This window comes from Fukomys damarensis, unplaced genomic scaffold (assembly GCF_012274545.1).
Source record: "Fukomys damarensis isolate Sample0158 unplaced genomic scaffold, DMR_v1.0_HiC HiC_scaffold_13, whole genome shotgun sequence".
NCBI lineage: Eukaryota > Metazoa > Chordata > Mammalia > Rodentia > Bathyergidae > Fukomys > Fukomys damarensis.
The window spans coordinates 26,939,737-26,948,667 of NW_022900925.1; the positions used below are offsets into that span (position 1 = coordinate 26,939,737).

Below are 8,931 nucleotides of genomic sequence, written 5' to 3' on the forward strand. Positions count from 1 at the left end.
ACTGGACTCAAACTTGGATCATCATGTCTCAGCTTCCAGAAGTGCTAGGATTATAGATGTATACTGTGACACACCAAGAAGCTTTATTTCCATAACATCACCAAGATATACTGAGTTCAGTAAAAGGGGTGTGGTATGTGTAGATAAGAGTCACTGTTGGTCATTCCTTCCATAAGCCTATTTTCCTAAGATTTTTGGCACATCTAGATATATAATGTTTTGTTGTTGTTGTATGGTACTGGAAATTGAACCCAGGGCCTTTGCACTGAGCTATATCCCTAGCCCTGCCCCTTTCTTGGGGGAATGGGAGACAGGATCTTGCTAAGTCACTAAGTTGCCCAATCTGGACTAGAACCTGAAGTCTTCTGGCTTTAGCTTCCCAGAGTACTGGGATTACAAACATGCTATCACACCCAGCTCATATACACATATATACAATGTTGCATGGTTATAATTTGCAAACTGTTTACCCCAGAATTGTGGGAGTTGATGGTCTGCATGAAAAAATAAAGCTAAGAGCAATTTTAGGCTGAAGGTGAATTGCCAACTTGGTACAGGAGATACCATGATCATGAAGGTGCTTTTCTCAGGAGAAGGCTTATCCATTGCATTCCAGATATCCTGACCCTTTGGATTTCTCCACAGGTGAGAAATTCCACTGCATAATTTCTGATGGTGAGAGAATGCATTCATGCTTTGCCCTGATTGCATTTGTTTAAGAGAAGTTTGTACATGCCTATAATCCCAGCACTCAGGAGGCTGAGGCAGAAAGATTGTTGCAAGTTCAAGGTCAGCCGGGGCTACCAAGATGTCTCAAAAAAAAAAAATCAAGAGAAAGGTAGAGGTTTGCTTTTTGGCATGAGTGTAAAGAAGACATGTTTTCCCTTTGCTTTATTAATCATTAGCTGTAGATAAACCACATAAGCTTGTGTTTTCAAACTTTAGCCCAAGAAACTATAACATCTTGTAGCATGCTGATAACATCTAAGGCTATATAGAGTCCAGACCATGGATCAGAGGTTGGTAAAACCTCAAGGTCTCAAAACAAGCTAAAAGGAAAACATCTACCTAGAAGCAAATGGGGCTTTTTTTCCTTATAGCACAGTGATTTTAGAGAAAAAGAGCTAATCATAGAACTGTACCATGAGACCTCATTCAGTGCAACTGCTATCTTGGCACTTGCTCATCTTCACACTTAAGTGTGTATTCACTCTCATTCTCAAAATCTATCATTTTATAATAAACTTACCTGTACTCTATACAGTGGTCTACATGTGTTGTCTGAAATCTTTCATTAAAGACACAAATAAGGTGCATCACCAGTTCCTTGTGGTGGTAGGATGTGTGGTGTTAGGAACCTGTATTATAAACCCAGCACTTTGCATATGAATTATCTCTACCACTGAGCTACACCCCTAGCCCAAGTGCTAGAAAAATTTTTTCATGCTTTTCATGAATGTGAAAGTCTAATGAACACTTTCTCCTGGAGGTTCTTGGGTCATAAAGCAGCAGAGCCACATTTTGGAATCTTTGTCTACTATAGAGGCTCTAGGAAGAATCCATTACCAAAGTAAAGTATAAATTATATCATTTTAAAAAATAAATAAAATGAAAACTAAAAAAAAAAAAATCTATTACCTTGCCTCTTCTAGCTTGAAGATGCTTCCCACATTACTTGCTTATGACCCCTTTCTCCCATTCTCCAGTCTGCTCACCTCTCCTGGAGTTAGATTTCAGGTTTTTCTCATATCAAACAAAGAATTGAATGAAGTGAGCAAAAAGCAGTGGCATAGTTTATTTGAAAAAATAAAAGTGAAGAATGAGGGAGAAACTGAGCAAACTTGGGCCAAGTAAGAGAGCAAGACAAAAGACACCCTATAGAAAGTAGAGTGGGCTGTCATGAGGAAAACCACAATAGCAAACATTTTGGCTATATATCTGTGTCCTTTTATACTGTCCAAATCTTGAGGAAACCCATGAGAACTACATATGGGTCCTGAGAGGTAGTGTTGGAATCCCACACCTCAGACTGACATCAGGTATAGTCCATCCTATTGAAAACCTGTTGGAATTTTTGCAAGAAGTCCAGATGCAGGACTTTGAGAACTGTTCTGTATACTTGTTTCAGGATCTTTGTTGAAGTATCCTTTTTTTTTTTGATACCAGGGCTCGAACTCGGGTCCTTGCACTTGCAAGGCAGGTGGTGGAACCACCGAACTAAATCCCCAGCCCTCCAGGATCTTTGTAATTAACAGGTCATGCCTACTTCCCCAGCCTGATTTGTCCCACCCTAATCTCCTATTTCACTCCAACCTAGATCCCATTTCTCTTTATATTTTCTTAAGATTTTTTTGTCTTCTTTTATAAGTAGTAGTACAGTGTATCTCCCCCTTCTCTGTCTCACATGTCATACCTTCTAACGGCCAGGGATTTTTATCTCAGTGATGGAGTACTTGTTTGGTATGTGCAACTCTCTGAGTTCAATGCCCAGCACTGCAAGGAGGGTGGGGGAGTAGAAGGAGAGGAGGAGGAAGAGGAGGAAAAGGACTAGAAAGAAAAGGCATCCCTTCTAGGAAATCTGCTCTTCTTATCTCTGAAGAAGTAAACTGTTGAGAAGTAGTCATTGTGAGAAAAGCTGCTATCATCCTTCAGCAGAGGCCTCCTGCCTTAAGAAAGCATTGTAAGAATAGTGGGGGTGACCAGGAATTTTGACTTAAAGTGAGGGTTAAGGAAAGTGTCACAATGGATTTTTCATTTTAATTTGCCTTTTTCCCTGTAGCCTTCAAATTCTTTGGAAACAGAGATGGACTCTTAAACACCCTTATATCCCCAATAATAGGAATGCAGCATATGTTTGTTGTGTGAATGAATGAATGAATGAATGGGTCAAATGGGCTAGTCTGAGGACTCATTCATCAAATGGGGTCAGACAAATACAGTGTGACATTGAAAGTTAGCCTTTCTGTGCCTGTTTTCGCATCTATAAAGATGGAGATAACCATAGTAACTAACTCAAGTGGGCTTGGTAGTCCATGCCTGTAATCCCAACAGTATAGGAAGCTAAAGCAGGAGGGTCAGAAGTTTGAGTCCTGCCTGGAAAACTTAGCAAGAATTTTATCTTTAAAAAAATCTATCTCATTATATGGATATGATGCTTAATTGTTTTTTTGGTTTTTTAAGGGGGATTGAACTCGGGAAGTTGCGCTTGCAAGGCAGGCAGTGGATCCACTGAGCTCAATCCCTGGCCTATGATGCTTAATTGATATTGGTTATTTTAGGTAAAAGATTTAGCACAGTGCCCTGCATATAGTAAGTACTATATGAGTGTTGGCCACTGCCACATTTTTAAAATTTCTATTAGATGTGACTCACTCCAAAGCTATGCATCTGATTTCTGTGCCTATAAAATAAAACATCCCTAGGGTTGTGGCAGGCTGTACAGGAAAAGCAGTAGTCATACATTCTAATAAGCTCTACAGTCAGCATTTGTATTCTCTAGGCGGAAGAAAGCAGGAATTAGGAGCGGAGAGTGGAAGTGGGTCCCCTGTGCTGATGTCATCTGTGGACACAGGTAATATGTAGATGAAGAATTCCAGTGCAAATTGGGAAGAGCTGCTGCTTCTACACTTGTGTTTCATAGAGTGTAGTTTGGGGGTTTCAAAGGCTGCAACTCTACACAAATGTTGAATGTGTGAGTTGTTCCTGTAATGTCTCTTATGGAGCTTTTAGATGACTATTACATTCAGACCCTAGGTAAATAGTGCTATACACACCAGGCTGTAAAGGCTGCAGGTCCTGACAACTCATACTTACCTGGCAGGGGAGATTTCATGATCATGAAGGTGGTTTTCCCAGAGTGAGACTCATCCATTGTACTCCAGATGTGCTGTCCCCTGTGCTGTCTTCTACTATATGTTTTATAACTGCTGGGACCTGCATTTGTGCTTTCCCCTAGTTATCTAGTTCCAATGGCAAGCTTTTCTTCCAGATTACTTGGTACTAAGGGGGTGGTACTTGTGAGGATAAAGTCTAGTCTTGTTTTATCTTTTCCTCTGTACCTGATGTTTAAATTTTGCTTTGTGTCACAATGTTTTGGATACTTGGGGATATATTAAAATTAGCTTCACGTTTGAAAGTTAAGCAGAGAAAAATGTTCCATACAGCATAGTATATTTGTCTTTTCATTATTGGAGACCTAACATACCTGTCTTGACTGAATCTTCAGGCTATGATCTTGATACTGTAGGAAGAATTCATTCTCTGCATTATTCTTTGTAATGTTGGATATACTATGGTACAGTACAGTAAAACAATAGTGATTACCACATCAAACATTTAAAATGGTGTAAGTAATGACTTAAAGGTGGATGATTTTCATCATGGGTAGTGCTCAAAAATTTAGGATCTGGGAGGTTGAAGCAGGCGGATAACAATTTAAGCCCAACCAGAGCAATTAGAGGGACCCTGTATCAAAAGAATAAAAGGACTGAAGGTGGAGTTCTGTACAAAAGCCCTGAGTTCAATCTCCAGTATGTGGGGGTAGGGGGTCAAGAATACTTATGGGGCTGGGGACTTAGCTTAGTGGTGCCACTGCCTGCCTCACAAGCAGAAGGTCCTGAGTTTGATCCCTGGTTCCAAAAAAACAACAACAAAGCCCTGTCTCAAGAATACTTATGAATAGGGAAGATAACTGAAGTATAGTCATCAGAAGATGTGTCAGTCTCTGTGACGCCAAGGCTGTAGGGGACACAATCATAGAGGTGAGCTTTGGTGAGCCTGGCATTTAGTGTTAAGTTGCTTGTATGAAATAAAACTTTCTAGAATAAAATTAGGGCTGTAGTTAGGTGGTAAGACAATGGGTACCATATCCCTGAGGTGGGCTGGGGCATACTGTGTGGATGAAGGTCTCTCGCAGATGATGCAGGGCTGTGACATTGTGTGTCAGGAGCACATGGGGTTTGCGTCCTTTCATAGTGTCCAGAGAGTAGCTGTGGAGTTATGTGTGCTCTCCTAGCCTGGACGTTTAGATTGAAACTTTTATTATGGGGTGTGTGTGTGTGTGTGTGTGTGCACGTGCTTTATTTTGATTTTTGGTGGTACTCAGGATTGAATCTAGGGTCTTCACACTGAGCCATATCTTTGTCCCTTTTTATTTTTTGAGACAGAGTCTCATTATGTTGCCTAACCAGAGTTAAACTTATGATTCTCCTACCTCAGATTCCCAGAGTCTTAGGATTATATATGTGTGCTACTTACTACATCAAGCTTCCATTATGAATTTGTATAACAAAAATCAGCTGTTAAAAAGTACTCAGTATTGCCCATGAATGTAGCTCAGTGGCACTGTGCTGGTCTGGCAGGCACGAGGCCCTGAGTTTGATCCCTAGTACCAGAAGAAAAAAAAAGAAAAGAAAAAATTAAATTTAGAAAGAATTTTTTTTTGAGACAGGGTCTCACAATATAGTTGAGACTGCCCTGGAACTCACTATGTAGCCCAGGCTGGTCTCCAACTCACAGTGATCCTCCTGCCTCAGGCTTCCCAGTGCTGGGATTACAGGCGTGTGCCACCACACCGGGCTGGAAAAAATTTAAAAGAGAGAAAAAAATATAAATTAAATTTGGCCAGGGACATAGCTCAGCAGCACAGCACCTTCCTGGCAAGTGCAAGGTCCTGCGTTCCATCCCTAGTACCAAACAAAAACAAAAAAGTACTTGTAGCAAACTGAATCTGGGAAAGGAAGACACCCAAGGGAGCAGAAGGCAGTGTACAACTCTTTTATTACATCAGTAGACCTGACTGAGATCATTCCCAAAGAAGTCAGGCCCAGAATATTGGCAGGCCAGCAGTTTTATAGGGTTACAAGCAGAAGGTGAAGAAGCAGAGTTTACACAAAGCAGAACAGGATGGAGGCAGAGCGAAGAGTTCTAGTGGGACTGTCTGAGTTCATTACACTCTATGGTGACAAATTACAGAAATTGTCATGGCTACTCCGGTACATTATACAAAGAACATAGTTACCTAGTTAACCCACAGTTGCTTAAAAACACAGTTAATCAATAGTTGTTGTTTATTTTATTAGAAATATTTCTGTCTACCTACAAATTCCCTTTCGTTTCCCCCTCTTTTTGTTACAAGGATAAATCTTTATCAGGGTTGGGAGCCTTTTTTTAATATTTAGAGCTGTGTATAAAGGGAAAACTCTCAAAACCGTTTGAAATTTTACAGCACTGATACATTCTGAGACAAAGCAGGTAAGATGAAAAGGATAGAGTTTTTGCAGGCAAACAGCAGGGTGCAGGCTGAGGTCCTCAAGCTTGAGCCATGCATAGACCTGTCAGCATCTGGAGTGACAGGAGCAGGGCTTTGACTGTGTTGTCTTTTTAGGATGATTTAGGAGTTGACTCATCTAGTTAGACCTTCCAGCAGTCATCCAGATGAGCCCTTTTGACTTGAGTGATGGATCCACAGCTGGAGTTCTGAAACTTTAAGGGCTGTTCAAGTGGTGAAAGGCTTCCTTTTTCAGTCTTTTATTCAGACCATATCTCCAGGGCAATGTGTACACATAGGTGTGTCTTTGGATATGTTTGGTCTTTCAGCTATGTCTTTGTGTATCTGGGGAAAAGTCTTCCCTAACTGTATGATATGTTACCCAACTGATGTAGGTCCCCTTTGAGACCTCTGAGGTCTCTCATATAAAGACCTCGAAAGTTGTTTACCCTGTGGGCCCCAGTGAGCTTTGAACTTTAAGAAGGGCCATAGGTGCCTGTGTTTCCTGGTGGTATTTGGTCAGAACTGACTTTAGGGTCTTATTTATTTTCTCAATTTTTCCCGAACTTTGTGGCCTGTATGCTGAATGTAAGCTTTATTTAATTTTTAGCATTTTAGCTAATTGTTGGGTTATTTCAGCCACAAAGGCAGGCCCATTGTCACTACCTATGGTTAGGGGCAATCGGTATCTAGGAATGATTATTCTTAGCAAAATCCTACAGACCTCAATTATTTTTTTGGTCTTAGTGGAAAATGTCTTTGGCCATCCAGAGTATGTACAGACAAGTACCAGAAGATGATTTGTGTCCCCTACAGAGTTTGACTTCTGTGAGTCAGTGTAGGTGTTTACTTTTTTCCTTTCTGCCCAATTAAGAGCTTGTATTAGGGCCCATATTTTGGCCCTTTGTGCAGATCAGCCCTGTGGAAGAGGTCTGGCTAGGAGCAACTTTTTGGCAGTGACAATAGCATATCCAGTTCAGCAAATTTTATCCTTGGTTGAGCTATTTTCATCCATAACTAGGGTATATTTAGCATCAGACAAGGGTTTTGCTTGAAGGTCCAGCCTGCTTTGTAAAGAGTTCATCTGTCAGGGCTAAACAGTCATGATCTGGAGAACCAAACTTGGTAGACAGATAGGTGGCTGGTTATAGAGGCTTTATTAGTTGAAAGGAAAGCCTAGAATTTTTGCACAGTAATCTCTGGTATTGCATTACATAGGTGTTTGAAAGCCACTGATGTCCTCAGCCATCAAGGAGTTCCAGAACAGCAAGTGGCACTTGAACTGTCAGGTGTTGTCCCAGATTTATCAGCCTCTTTAATCAGGAGAACAGTTATTCCGGTGCCCTCAGGCAAGGTGACCAGCCTTTTGTTACAGGATCCAGATTCTTTGATAAATAAGCAGTAGGACTTTCCCAATTATCTGGGTTGGGACTCCAGATGCCACAAATCTCCATTCATCAACAAACAGGTTGAAGGGTCTGGTCATGTCAGGAATTCCCAGGGCTGGAGTATCTGACAGTACTTGTTTTATAGTCTGGAAGGCTTCTGTTTGATTTATAGCCCAGTCCATTACTACATTATTTTTTTCTTGTCTGTCAACATGTCATATAGGGGTTTGGCCTTTTCAGCAAAGCCAAGTATCCATATCTGGCAGAATCCTGCAGCCCCCAGAAACTCCCTAAGTCATCTTTTGGTTTTAGGTTTCAGGATGGAAGATACCACCTCTTTTCTTTGTGGGCCCAGGCATTGGAGTTCTTCTTCTAGGTTGAAACCTACATGACGCACTTTGGGCTTTCATATTTGGGCTTTTTTCCAGGAGACCTTATAGCCTTATTGTTTTTGTTTTATTTTGGGTTTTTTTTGTTTTGTTTTGTTTTGTTGGGGCTTTTTTGGGTACTAGGGATCAAACTCAGGATCTTGTACTTTAAAGGCAGGCGGCAGAACCACTGAGCTAAATCACTGGCCCCTCATAGCCTGTTGTTTGTAGGTAGCATAGGAAGACTTGAGTTCCCCTCCAACAGTCTGATTGTTCAGCACTGCAGATCAATGAATCATCTGTGTATTGTAGCAGGGTGCATTTATCTCAGAGGTCTTGAATAGGTCTATAGTCTCCATTAGGCTTTTTTTTACTGGGAGTTGTGGCATGTTCCAGGGTGACTGGCAATCTGTCAGGATTCCAAATTGCTTCGGGTGAGAAATGTGAGGTTGTATGCCAAGTTGGGCCTCTTGTGACATTGGGTACTGTTTAATAGCAACTGGCCATTAGACAAAGTTCGGTTATCAGTGGGGCATGGTTTATTGTAGCCCAGGAGGTGAATCTTCAGCCAAGTTTCAGGATTTTGGTTGTCTGATGTCTCACTTTGGTGTAGATACCATTCTTCTTGGAGTATAGTCAAAGTCAAGAGCACTTCCTGGACAGGGAAGCCAAGTGAGAGGGAAGCTGGCCAGCTTGGAGTGAAGGAAATAGTTGCTCCCAGTTTGGAGAGTAGATCCTGTCCTAGGAGAGGAACAGAGCATTCAAGCATACAAAGGAAGGAACTCATGTTTTGTAAAATGTCCTCCAATATCACAGGATCAGCTGTGACATAATTGTTTTTTAGAAGAAGCTCCAGTGCTCCTGTGACTTGTAGTCATGGGGGGCCCAAAGGAACCACAGGCTGAGT

At 41.3% G+C, this 8,931-nt stretch overlaps 1 non-coding gene and 1 pseudogene across 1 annotated transcript; both read left to right on the top strand.

Annotated features, from left to right (window-relative positions):
* The first annotated feature begins 540 nt into the window (after window positions 1–540).
* Window positions 541–704, top strand: LOC117285930. Its single transcript, XR_004517058.1, has one exon. It is a non-coding gene; the product is annotated as a U1 spliceosomal RNA (small nuclear RNA).
* Window positions 705–3,805: 3,101 nt separating this feature from the next.
* Window positions 3,806–3,954, top strand: LOC117285931 (annotated as a pseudogene).
* The last annotated feature ends 4,977 nt before the right edge of the window (window positions 3,955–8,931 follow it).